Below are 14,315 nucleotides of genomic sequence, written 5' to 3'. Positions count from 1 at the left end.
GTATCTTAATCAGAGAAGCGTCTTTGAGTCCGGCTGACCGGCGTTGGCAGCAGCACCTTCACGTATGCTTACAACGCGTAGCATCGGTGCTCACCGCCGCTTCTTCTGTTGACACCGTAGACGCAAAACGTGGTTCATTCAGGATCACTATCAACAAATTTTAGCACCGAGGCTTAGTGACTACGGCGTTGCGCTGCGAAGCCCAAGGTCGGCGGTTCGATAACTGGCCAGGGCCGCTGCATTCCGATGGAGACAAAATGCAAAAGGACTGGCATATCATGCATTGGGCGCTTGTTAAAGAACCGCAGGTGGTAACAATTATTTCGGAGTCTCCGAGTACGGCGTGCCTCGTAATCAGAGCGTCAGTTTGACGCACAAAGCTTGAATTTCATTTTTAATGTCTGTAAACACCTCTGTTTCTTTTATTTCAGCGTAAGCATTGCTTATTAACACCAAGGTTAAAAAACTATTCAGTTTCCATATACTGCGGCGACCACATAGCCATGCATTCTGCTGCCGTGTCATGGGTTCAATTCCCTGGCAAAGAGGCCGCATTCCGATCGGCATAAAATGTTAAAACGGTCGAAAATATTGTTACGTTTCTTCTGTTCATCAGTTCGATAAGCAGCGCCTCATTAGCACTTTAGTGTACAGCTTCTCAATGTGCGGCTATAGCTGAAAACGTAACCTGTCCCGCGAAATACAAGGCCGGAAGACGTGTTCGGTCTTATTCTTGTTGCATTTTGAGCGTAGTACGCGACCTGATGAGCGTTAACAAACCAGCTCGCTGCAGAATACTCCTGCAACACAGGGTGTCGAAAATTACTCCGAATCCTACCTACCAACTCAAGAGCATCTCTTAAGTTGGGTTTTGACAGTTGACTCCAGAGTTGTTTGTGATGTTAGACCCTATAGTGTGATTCGACTTATGTTAGTTTTCCATTTTTTTCAATAGTAAGCAGTAAATGCCATGTGTCGTGTCTGACGGAAGGAGAGCGCAACGGTGGAGCGAAAACAATGCGGCTTTATTTAGCCGTCAACTTAACAGCGACGGACGAACTGCCCGGTTTTATGATACAGCAATGAAAGCGCGCGCCAGCTTGAATGCCTGTGCTTTTAAAAAAGCACAGCCAAGAGTGATAACGCTTGCGCCGCTACCATGGCTGCATGCCTATAGCTGTGACGCCTTATCGCCTAGGCGCGCGACATATCACCATGTCCCTCCGTTATCGACTTTATTGTCATTTTTTGCAGTTTAGCTTGGTGTGCTATCTCTAATGTTTTGTTTTACTTCCCAAGTTGCGCGCTGCCATGTACACTCTGGGAGTAGTTAGGCCGTGGGTGCTTTTTTTCTAGGCTTTTATCTTTGATATGCTACCTAACGTGGAATGAAGTGGAGTTCACTTCATCGTATAATGATATAGCAGCTGAAATAAATGACGCAGAATTTATTTCTATTTTTTCTATCACCTCTATTTTTGTCTGCCTGTTTGCTTTTCACACTGCGATATCCCTAATGCGCATGAATTTATTCAATTCACAATTCTTGTGAGGCTGAAATTGTTCTGGGTAATGTTCTGAATGTAGTGATGACCATGTATTAATTCTTTTGGATGCTAATCAGTCATTGCAATATATAAAACATTCTCAAAACGGCAGTACGGTTAGACTGAGTCATTCAAGTGATAGCCTGCTACTAAGGGCTATACAACAAATGATTGTCAAGCGAGTCACTGTAAAATGCAAAGAGGTGTTATGATGTTAAAACGAAAATTCACACTGAGAAATAAGAAACACAGGAATGTTTATTGCCATTTATTTGGTTGACTGGCCTAGAAAGAGTCGGGTCGAGGACTGTGCGCAAAAAAAAGAAAGAAAGGAAAACGAGAAAAAAAAAACAGCTTTTAAAACAGGTCATATGTATTGTAGAGTGCACGCTGTCTAGACAGTTCCACGTAATGCACGTGGTTTCTAAACAGGAGGTATAGTTAGGTTACGGCTTTTAGCCCCGTGGTTTGCAGTAATAAAGTAATTGGCTGTAATCACAGACGAATTTTGCAGTGGTAACTGATAGCAACGAAAAATTTTGGCGCAAGTGGTTGCTTTCAAAGCGTGTGTTCGCATCAGTGTATCGTGAAAGCCACGAAAAAAAGTAGTGTTGCACTTTATGCCATAAAAATGGCGTTTGTTTCTGATACATGCGACAGCGAGGCATTGGCTTTATAGCCGCGAGAACAATAAAATAAACAAAGGCCCTTATGATCTGACGAAGCGCATGCATTTCCACGGCGTCCAGCACTGCTATAAAACAAAACTCATAAATAATAGACGCGTTGTCAAACAGCAAGAAACCTGCCTGCTGCTAAAGTACTGGAAGCAGCTGCACCACTCTATCAATTGATTATATTCCTTTCCAAGCGTAGTTCTCTGCGAATCGACCGTGTGTGCTATGCTGTTGGCACTTGACAATATATCCAGCGAGCAGGCAGAAAAACTGCACGCGGGTTCACAGGAAAAGAGCAGCCCCGAAGTCAATGAACATGAGACTCGGTGTCCTCTTTTGGTATACGCAGACAGAATTGATGGCTTTAGGAAAGAGCGCAAATTGACTTTGAAAAGTGTACTAGGAAAGAGGTTAGATTTCCGTTCCAGTTAAGGCCAGCTTTGCTTCAGCGCCAAGCTTTGTCGAGTGTAATGATTTTGCCTGCATGCAAGTTGCGCTTGAAGAGCGAATTTGGGATAGTAAACGCCATACACCGCAGAAAGGGCGCACTTTTTGGAATCTTTGCGACAATTTCATCCAAAGAGCCGTTGAAAGAACGATGCATGACATTCGCCAAGATGGCCATGATGAATATTTTAATATTAACACAAAAAATACACAATTCACAAATAATTTGCATATATCGCGAACGTTTCAAGCACAATGAGGCAATCCAGTTTATTATGTTTTAACTAATGTCCGTAGACAATTTGTAATTACCGAACCTTGAAGCTACTTCCTGAGCGAGTTCACAATACTGCGTTGGACGGCTATAGGCCCCAACAAAATTTAAATTATGGGGTTTTACGTGCCGAAACCACGATCTGATTATGAGGTACGCCGTAATGGGGGACTCAGAAATAATTTGGATCACCTGCGGTGATTTAACGTGCACCTAAATCTAAGTACACGGGTAATTTATCATTACGCCCCCATCGAAATGCCACAGCCGTGGCCAGGATTCGAACCAGTGACTTCGTGCTTAGCTGCTGTGATGAGGCTCTTTCAATGAATTACTCGCTACTGAGGTACAGCCTCAGAGCATGAAATGACGAAGCCGTTCGTTGCCACAACAAGCCATTCATTAAAGAAAATACAGCGAAAAGAGAAAACCAAACTCAGCAAACTAATCACAAAAACAAAAGAGGCTTAAGTCTAGAAAGAAAGCATGAAAAAGTCAGAAGGGGCCCTACAGTTCCATGGTTCGCACTGGAGCTGTGGGATGAACTAGAAGCGGCGACAGAGGTGGCGCACCAAGTGGAGTAGTGGTGGCGAAACTAGAAGCCGTCGAAGAAAACACTGGTCGCCCCCAGGCGAACACCAGGGATCCAATTATGCAGGAGGAAGTTCCCCAAGTTCCACTGCGGCGTTGGGAACATGGATAGGTCGCCTTAATACGGTAGAGGTCTTGTCACCAGACACCAAGTCCAAGGGCTTCACCTCTGCTACCGGTACAAGGACTTAATTTCTTCCATGTCGGTCAGCACCTTATCAGGCAGCCATGATCGACACTGCTGTGAAGACAGGTATAGTGGAGACGGGTAACGGCTGGACGCCCTTCCGACGTTCGCCAACCGCAGGCTGCAGGAAGAAGTTGGTTGTCGTGTCGATCCCAGGTGGGAGCCTGGAGCGGCCTTGGGCCAGGAACTTGACTGGCCGCTACTCCCGCACCCTGGGCATCTTCTTCTCCCTCTTCTTCCACGTCTGCCACGATGGCTGTCGCTTGCTTGTTTCCTTGCTTGTTGCTCACTTCTGGCACTTACCCACTACGGTCACGGCACTCGCGCACTTCACATATTACAGCTGCCCAACAAACCATACCCAATAAGCAACCTCGGCGGGTTAAGCACCAGCAACATTCTGTCTACATTATGGCCGTTGACTACTAGCGACGGATTGTGTGAACATAACAACGGCACGCAGGCATCTATAAAATCGCTGCTTATGTCTTTCGGTGAGGTTCTGGAAAATGCGTCGTGCGCTCATTGCGAGCGGTGAGAGTGGATTGCAAGCTGTGCGGCTCCATTCTGAGATTGAGAATGCTGCTTGCGAAGGAATTCAAATAGTAACTGGGCACTTTAGTCAATCAGTCAGACAATCAACATGTGTTGTACAACGTAAAAAAAAAGACACATCAAAAATTATCCCTCACCATAGTCCTTGCAATTTATCTTTTTTCTCTGTAGTAAGGTCATTACAGGGCGTCCACAAGCACTTAAAATACCAATTTCTTAGAAAATCTATGTCTATTCGATTAACTACATATAATACAGGTAAAATAGAGGTTAGTGAATGATAGGAAAAGTATACTTATGGCGTTTATTTACAAACACACGCAAGGTCGAAATTTCTGGTGAGTTATAATTCAGCAGGTATATATTTATCGGTTATGAATATTGCAGCTGTATAACATCAGACAATATAAATATTACCGCTAGTTACTATATGTCTACTGCAATGTTCCAAATATTGTCCCGATGCATCAACCAGAGTGACAAAAACGAGGAACAATATCCGCTATAATGGCTGCACGTAATAATTTCTAAGCAGTGTTGTTCAGCAAATTGCCATTTGCCTCTCTACCTCTCACATTTTGGTGGAGCTGGGAGGTTCCTTGTAATCATGGAAAAGCCACTATGCAGAGAGTTTTTAGCGGTTAGAGTGAATTGAAAGCCGCTTCATTGAAAACTAGAGCTGAGAGTCCCGTCTGCAGAGGACGTGATGGAACCGGTCGCTTTTGCCAGCGACGAGAAAGTACAGATATCTTAAATATAGACAGCGACCACTTGCGTCACGGAAATAAGGTGGACGTACCAGGTCTGTCTCAACAGTTCCTACAATGAGTCCGCAAAAATTTGGGAGAAGGTGTAGCAGCGCATCTCTCTTCACGTACGAGCCGGACAGCTGTATGACAAGGTAGAATTTTATTCGGGAACTTTATGTGCAAGCTAATTTTAGTCTGCCGAATATGGATAAGAACGAATAGATAGAAAATATGACCAAACTCCTGTTTACTTGAAACAGAGCAAGAAAGTTGCAGAAAATAGGTCAAACGCTGCAAAATGCCTATGGAAAGCAGGCCCCAAAGGAAAGAATTGCGTTCAAATGGATGCACCATGTTTGGGCTATGAAAACACCAAACGATGGCTAAGATTAAAATGCTCTTCCGATTCGTCCGTAGATGCAAGCATGGATCGTGTGCGTTCTGTTGGGCTGACCGCCGAATAACCGCTTGATTGAGATCAGAAGCACTTGATTTGATAAGTCGTCGGTAACCTCATTTTTACTGACGATATGGAAATAAAGAACGAAAAACTCCTGGGAAAATGTTGTGACGAAAGAATTGTTGCATTTGTCGGAAAGCTTCAGAGGACACTGATAAATCCTTGCAAAGGGTCGTCACCGCTGAATAAACTTCGATTTATGAACACGACATCAATCAGAAGTCGCAGTGCAAGTTGTGCAAAAAGAAAAGGAGCGAAGGACAGAAAAGTCCGTAAGAAAGCAAAACTCAAAACATCATGTTGATTGTGTGTGCAAACTGCCATGGAATTGTGAACTATTACACTGTAACGCTAAACGGTCACTGCATCTTGTAACGTGGAGGTCCCCAAGCGCCTGGAAGACATTATACACTGTGTGCGACAACATTTGGCTAAGGAGTGGCGCTGCATTTCTGCACCCTATAATGTCCCTGCGTACTCTGCATTGATAGCGCTGGCGTTTTTTGAACGCGATTGCTTAAGCGTGTTGAAACATCCTCCCTACTGGCCCATTCTAGCGACCCTGCGACATAACCCCCCCCCCCTCCCCCCCCCGGCCCCCGCCCCCACTTTTAAAATGCTATGTTTTGCTCTGGGGGCAGTATTTCGAGGCAGTAGCGACAACTAAAAAAGAAATGACACCGCTTCTGCACCGCCTTACCACAGTGGATTTCCAGGATTTCCAAGGGCGTTTCCAGCAATGGAAGAGCAGGTGGAATCCGGGCATTGTGCGTGGTGGAGAGTATTTTGAGCGTGAGCACATTGATGTACGTACACGAGGCTTTGTGAAATAATTTTTTAAACACCTCTTAGAGCTAGAGCATGGCAGCGGGCATCATTCCAGCTACAGAGAGGCAAAGGCTTCCCTTGCTCGCAAGCATGTCTAATAGAACTTGGTGGTGCATCTATGGGGGTTTATATTTGTGTAGAAAAATATTGACAATGTATTTGCGGTAACAGTGTTAAATATCTGGCCGTAAAAGGGAAGAGATCTGTGAAATCACAATAGGGATGCTACAGGTGTGGAGATATAGATGTGCTAGAGAAAGAAAAGAAAGTAACAACCAATTTCATAATAAAGTATTGCTTGAATGTCCAAATTTATCAAGAAATTATACTGGCTTCCAGAGGCATAATTTGCAAAGAGACATTTAAAGGAGTGTTTTATTCACTATTTCATTCTTCCTGTCGTAAACTTTTGCCTCTTCGTGATAGATTGTGTGGGCCCAAGATCACAGACGTGCAGCGAGGATGACAATGCACATACAATAGTAATTTATGATAGTGTAAGGGCAACAAGCATACATGTAGACGTAAAAATGACACAGACAAGTGACTTATACATTGAAGTTGAAGAACAAAACGACTACGCTTGTCACATTACAAAAATAAAGGCGTCCATCATCCGAAGGGTGCTTACACGGCACAACGGGCCCTAGACCCATGTGTGATGCTGGCGAAGTCATCGAATACTCACTTATGCCGTTGTGACAAACATAGGTGCGGAGCAGTATGTTGATTTAATATAGTCAAGAATTCGACGAAAGCTCGTCTGTTCAGATAGCATGTTGGATTTACGAACATTACGGTCACTGAATAAGTCAAAAAAAGGTACTCCCACGTTTGGGAGCCTGTACAGGTTGCATATTCAGAATTTGATTTCATATTCCAGGACATGCCAGTAGGCGCGCCGTAGGCGCTCGCGATGGAAACACCTCGTAGGTGCTGTCACGAGTGTGGGACGAGTGCGTCGCCCTTACGGCCCGGCGGTGCCCTCAAAGAGCGATTGCCCAGCACACGGGGTCCGAAGGCACAAACGCCCGATCGAAAACGGCGACGCCCATCTGCATAAATCTTTCTTTTTAGCTTATCGGTACGCACCGCCATCCAAACCGAAACATTTTCACATTTTTCAAATCATGACGTTTTCCCCCCAGTTCAAGAAAGCTGTACGAATTAACGAAATACTCCGGCAGTGAGTGCACAATGCGTACAATGTCAATAAGCAACTACTCGATACATAATGGTCGACTTGTGACGCACGACATAGGGTTAAGTTCAGTTGAAGTTCTAGTATATTCAGTAATAAACATTTCGAGACATTACCACAGTCCACGAGTACAACCACTACTGTAGGATAACTATTTTAATAAAACACTAGCGCACACGACAGTACATTAAGAAATGTATGAGTCAAACTAAGATACATACAGTTGCCACTTTTCTCCACATGCCACATAACAGACCCAGCACACAAATCAGAGCATATGAAGGAATTAAAGGGTGACAGTCGCATCAGTGTTTCACGAGCCATTCTATCGTCATTTTGAAATTAGTAATAATGTTGCCGCGTCTGCTTTCACTATGTTTTATGAAATAAACCAGCTAACCTATGGTATTGCAGCTTATATACGGTGCTGCAGTGTTGGACAACACTTTGCAACAAACCACGCAATCAATGAGCATGTTCGCTTACAATTATTGCCAGGCTATGTCATTGACTCTATTATTTCGCAATACTTATGATTAGAGCCCCGCCACAGGGCCTGGGGGACATGTAGCCGTTTCAGTCCACGTGCTAAAGTTCGTGCATTTCTCTATAAATAGCTTTTACGTCCATGACGGTATCATCACCCATTTGATTCTACTCGCGACTGGTACACTTATGTTGTTTCAAACTTCACTGCTTCGGGCTTAGCACGTTCATCGAAATCAAATTTTAGTCAATAAGTTCCATGAAAAACTCCCTGGCCCCACTGAAAGACCATAGTTTCCTTACAGTCATAGCCATCATTGAAGGTCGGTTACCTTTTTCTAGGTATAGAATGGACGTCCTGAAAGAGGTCTCGCAGCATTGGGGCTGGTGGTAAACGCTAATGTTTATTGGCATGAACTTGGTGTGGGGGACCAGAGCCAATTACTACCGCGGAGCTCATATTCCCGCCATCATAAGAACATTCGACTGTTGTTAGACTTGCTCGAAGGGGTAATCATTTCGTCATGCGTATTTTAAATCACTCATTTTGCGTCTGCTTGAGAGGACATATTTGAAATGAGATTCCGGGGTATTTACGTGTCAAAACCAGGATTTAATTATCAGGCACGCCTTAGTAAGAGACTCCGCATTCATTTCGACCACCTGAGATTTTTAACGTGCACACAATGCACGGTACACGGGTGTTTTTGCGTTTTACGCCCCTTCAAAATACGGAAGCCATGGCCGAGATTCGATCCCGCGCCCTCTGTCTCTCTACACTAGATCAAGTGGGCTTGGCGAGTCGACGCTGGAGGGCAAGGCTATGCTAGGGTAAAGTGGGAGTTGCGCCCACGTAGCCATGTGTAGGGTGGCGGATTTATAGCAGTCGGGAAACCTGACCGGGGTACAGATAAGGAAACCTGGTCGTTTGCCACTGAAGCAAGGATAGGGCTTCGTTTCGTGCGAGTTACTTGTGGGGCGGGGTGTACTTACGCTACCATGGAGTCTGCAGTGTTCAAGCGTGGCGTCAAAAAATTTGGAGACCGGTTCCGGTCACGGTCGTCTCGCTTATAGGCTCAGAGGCTATGCTGTCGAGCGGCATGGGCCTTCAAATTAAAATGAAGTGAGTTGATTTCTCATCAAGCTTACACATTTATAGTGGACTTTATGGAAAAATTCCCTGCTAGATATTTGTGACAGGGGGCCAACGTGATTGTGGTGAGAGCGGGGAGCATTCTTTCACACGAAGTAAGGATTGCGGGAACGCACGTAGGGCGCAGTGTCTGCATGCTGCGTGTGAGTCTTTGAGGATTTTGATGTCTTCTACTCGTAAATTGATCCTTGCTGGCCTTTTTGTCGCTTGTGATGTCCGTTTTTGTGCTGATGCCTCGGCGACTGCACGGGAATTGTGGTCTATCGCGCTGGTCTCTTGTACGCCTGTGTTTGCGTAAGACGTCGCGTACGTGTTCAACGTGTCAGGGAAGTTGGCGCGTTGTTACGCGATCGTGGCTCTTGCGCGACGTCGGGTTTTGTGTTGCTTTGTATGCATGTTCCCTAGTGTGAGTGACACCTGTTAGCCGTATTAAATGTTCCGAGAAATGCGCTGTACGTGACCGCCAATTATACGTGGGAGCGGGCAACCGAGAAAGCTGAGAGCAGTTCGTCCGACTATCGTGTCGGCTAGCGGCTCCCGTTGGCTAATCAGGTACGCCTAGGTGATTTATGCAGTGGTGTTGTGCATAGCATGCCCATCTCTTTCTAGCTTTTGGCGGAGGCACTCGGATAGAACCCCATCGCCAGCTTCTATGCACGTCGTATCATAGCGTTACTTTGTGCCTATTTTTGTGAACCTTAGGTGGGGTGTGGCCTACGTATAGCGGCTGACGTTGAGGACGTGTATGATTCTAAGTATTGCTCCCTTGTCCGCGCTGCCGGTTCGCAATCCGTTGCATTACGTGTAAGATCCCCGCGATCGACTATGTGAGTTTAAGCATGCTGGCCGAGCTCCCACCGTCGCTTTGGAGTTGTAACCACAGAATTCTCAGTTGCTTCACCCTCGTAAGGGATGTTTCGGCCAGCATTACTTCGACCTCTGGGGATGTGGTTAATTGGCTGTCTTTTCGCTTTTCCGTAGCGTTAGCATTGCGGGCTTTCGGGGGCGTATTGCAGCCCGCAGCTCTGGAAATACGTGTTGATAGGGTCCGCAGCAAGCTGTAAGGAGTCGAGCTGTTTGCTCGAAGACCCTCTGTTGGTCCACAGGGTTTTGTCATCCGTGTGTATCGCGCATCACATTGCAGACATGACATCAAGTTGTTCGAGTAACTTCAGTATGGTCACACTGAAAAGCACAGGGAATAACGCCGCTAGTTTGTGCGTTTGGAATTATCCTAAGCCCACCCTGGACGGCCGGTCGCTGAGAAATAAGCCGACGTAGTTGCACACACATTAGCCACAGTGGTTTCTGCGGGGTCTTTCTACTGAGACTTTTTTCTCAAACCTAAGAGGGGAGATATCACTCATGGGCACGAAGCTACACAACCTTGCTCACTGTAATGCCCCCCTTCGCATGTCCCATCTCACTTTCAACGTAACGTAAAGCGTCGTCTTTCCCCCGCGCCCAAGGTATCCTTCCATCTGGAAATACCTTTTATTCGTCTAACTCGCTATGGTATAGTCACTATAGTGGATTATATCATGATAGGAAAAAGAATTGTTTCAGATGGACTGTGATATGGGTGACTGTGCCTCTGACTGATTTTAAACTACTAGCTGCGTGACGTTCACAACATACCAAAATATACATGCCATTTTTCATCTATTTGGACACTGTATTTACCTGTGTGCCTCGAGATGTAGGAACTCGGAATAGCTTTACTAAAAGCCACCAAACGTTTATACAATAGCCGGAAAGTGAACGGCCGCATAATGAAAAAAAAAATACCCTTAGAGGCTCTACATGCTTTAAAATGGTCAAAAGTGTCAGCCTCTGCTCAGCATTTTAGGAAAATGCAGCCCGTCTGAGATTGCAGTGCCGGGAACACCAGCGGCAGCTTTCATCTTTCTTGCCGAGCTAAATTTATGATTCTTATCACGTCGTTAAGCATAACTTCTTACTGTTACGGGAAAGCTTCTAACACTATAAGCTGAAAGGCGGCGTCAAATATGGGTACAGTAATGGCTATGGCGCCAAAGCGCTGGCTTATTGGCGACGCGCTCGCCCAGCTCGTCCTGATCGTGGTGACGATTTATTGGCATTCCCTTTGAAATAGAATTGTGGCCAATAGTCACCAAGCCTGCTTTAGCTAATCAAGTATGCCATAAATGCTTTTTATTCTAGCGTTTTGAATATATCTCTTTAATCCTTACTCTCTTCCTTAAAACTTCTTGTCTACCTTGTAAATTTACCTATGCCTCTAGCGGTCTTGTCCTATCAATCTCTGCTCTTATCTTTTCCTCTAATGCTGTAAACGTCTCTTGCTTATCTCGACTGCTGACCGGTTGACGCCTCCGTCCGCATTAAATTTAAGAACTTCTGGAAGGTGTACGTTACCTAAGGTTATCGCTGGCTGTTTAACAAGGAGGTTAAACATTTCTTTAACCTCCATGGTGTATACCTATAACAAAATGACATAATCAAGTAGCGACCGCAGCGCTGCCGCGGCTCACATGATCTGGTGCTACGCTGCGCAGCCACCAATGCCTCCACGGCGCTTTCCAACCGCAATAGGTGGGAAATCATTAAAAAAAAAACACTTGATTTCTTCATTTTTAGACGCCATAACCCCTGACAGAACGCACGCGCACCCCATTTCGATTTCTCTTTCTCTTTCTTTGGCATTTCTGTATGCTTAAAAAACTACATTTGGTTATCGCCGCGCTCTGTATCAGTGGGTATTGGCCGGCCTTTGATATTTGGAAACTTGTGATTGTTCTCGCTTCCCTTTAGTGCTGTCTGCTATCATTCACCCCGTTTTACAACGAAGCTGTTAAGGGCTAGGCTCCTCAGGATAGTGTCCGCGTGTAGAAAAAAAAAAACTTAGCAGCGGCTTGACGGATGGCTCATTGTTGTACCCCTCGCCACCGCCGATGCCTCGTTCACAAGTGTCGCGATACTCGGCGGCGGCACGTCCCACCAACCGATGCGCCCCTTTGTCTTGTTACGTAGAGATCGCTCTAGTCATCTTACAAGCGGTTGCCTTTTGGACTCGCTATGGGGCGGACGCTCGTTTGATCACACATTCCAGGATCCTGACATCAGTATCCTGATGATGCCGCGCAGTGTGCCGCGGCTACGAACGATGTGGCTCACACGCTAGTCTATGAGGATGGGGAGGCCTATACCCGCCGTGGTTGCTCAGTGGTTATGGTGTTGGGCTGCTGAGCACGAGGTAGTGGTATCAAATCCCGGCTACGGCGGCGGCATTTCGATGGGGGCGAAATGGAGAAAACACCCGTGTGCTTAGATTTAGGTGCACGCTAAAGACCCCAGATGGTCAAAATTAATCCGGAGTCCCCCACTATGACGTGCCTCATAATCAGATGGTGGTTTGGGCACGTAAAACCCCATAATTTTTTAATGGGGCGGACTTGGCGCAGCAAACGCTCTACTTGACCATCGCGCCTGGCGAAAACAAGACGTCGGTGTCCTTACTCTTTTGCGAACATGCCGAAGACGCTCGATATAGTAAGTAATGATAATATAAAAATTCACTATAGCAATATTTAGTATAGCAGACCCACTATTGTCACAGCTTCGCTGGCTTCCATCTTCACAGAAATGCAATGGCTCTGATTTTTTTTCTGCATGTGTAGGCAGCAGATATTTATCCTTATCTTTGTACCAGCGTTCATTCATGGTTGCTTCTTGTCTTTTTTCTTTTTTTGTTTCTTCTTCAAGAACTGAATGTCATCTTTATAGTGGTAGTGTTCAGAGATTAATCACATTCTGTGTCACAGTACTGAATTGGTGTCTTTCGTGCAGCTATTGTTATTATTATTATTATTATTATTATTATTATTATTATTATTATTATTATTATTATTATTATTATTATTATTATTATTATTATTATTATTATTATTATTATTATTATCACTAATATTTGTGTTTTCTTGTTTTATGACTCACTCCTGCCTAAATACTCCTGTCAGAGGTTGGAAATATTACAGAAATAAAGTATAAACAAGGTTCGGCGAGTAAAATTTCTCGCACACGATATTTTTTTTAAAGTTCTCATATGCTGTTGTTCTTACTGCTCTGATTTCTACAGTACATACGCCTACGCTTCAACGCTACCATTTCGTTGACGGCATGCATGATCTACATCTTTCTCACGGTAAGCCAGCCACACAATTCAGTAGTGTTGCATCTGTCGCTAAAGAAGACTAAGATTGAGGCACCAAGTTAAGATGGTTGTGGATCACCTTTTGCTGCTTATATCCCCCATATAACGCCTAAATACTTGAGATGCTTACCGACAAGAAGCTTGCTGGGATATCTCTGTCTCTTGTGATTTTCTTCGGCGAAGGAATGCTAGCTTTTTTAACAGTGTGTCAAAAATTGGTGAATAATTATTTGCACTCTCCGAAACGGAGGGGATAAGGCGGCAACGAACCCACCTTGCGTGCATTTACGGTTGGTTCGACTGCTGACAGGCGATAAAGTCCATTCGTGATCGACCGTGGACCAGGGGCATGAGACGGGAGACGATGTAAAAAACAAACACCTGTTTACTAAAATAAAACTATGCCACAGACGTAAAAAAGTTACTAGACTGCGCGGCACACGCAGCACAGTCACAGGGTAAGCAGGTGGAGCGGCTCAAGAGTGGCTCCAATTTTGGCACCGCACACACCAGGGTCCTTGCGACAAAGTCTCTTCGCCTCGTTTTGACGAGAACGATCTGAACTGTCCGCCCGACGTTGACGGCGAGCTGCGGCTTTAATGCTCTCTGCACAGCAGTCTGCTGAGCCCGATGATGCCTGGTTGTAGCCGTGCACGTAGCTCTAGGATTCGCTTTTTCAGCAGTGGTTCGTACCTTGCGAGGAGATGCCATAACGTGTACCGAAGAGGTATCCAGAATACGTGGCGCACAGCTCACATCCCTTGACCCGTGGCATGGTACGTTGTTGTTGTTGTTGATGATGGGGATGATTGTTTATTGGAATTCTCAAAACGGCCTGGTGACAAATAGTCACCTAGCCTGCTTGAGTTAATCAGGTCCAATTACATGCAGCATGTAACTGCTATATGCAACTTACATGTCGGGCACGCTGTGTTTGCAGGCGCCTTAACTAGATGGCGCCACCATAC

This window comes from Dermacentor silvarum, chromosome 8 (assembly GCF_013339745.2).
Source record: "Dermacentor silvarum isolate Dsil-2018 chromosome 8, BIME_Dsil_1.4, whole genome shotgun sequence".
NCBI lineage: Eukaryota > Metazoa > Arthropoda > Arachnida > Ixodida > Ixodidae > Dermacentor > Dermacentor silvarum.
The sequence above is the reverse complement of the archived record's forward strand: the minus strand, read 5'-3'. Positions refer to the sequence as shown.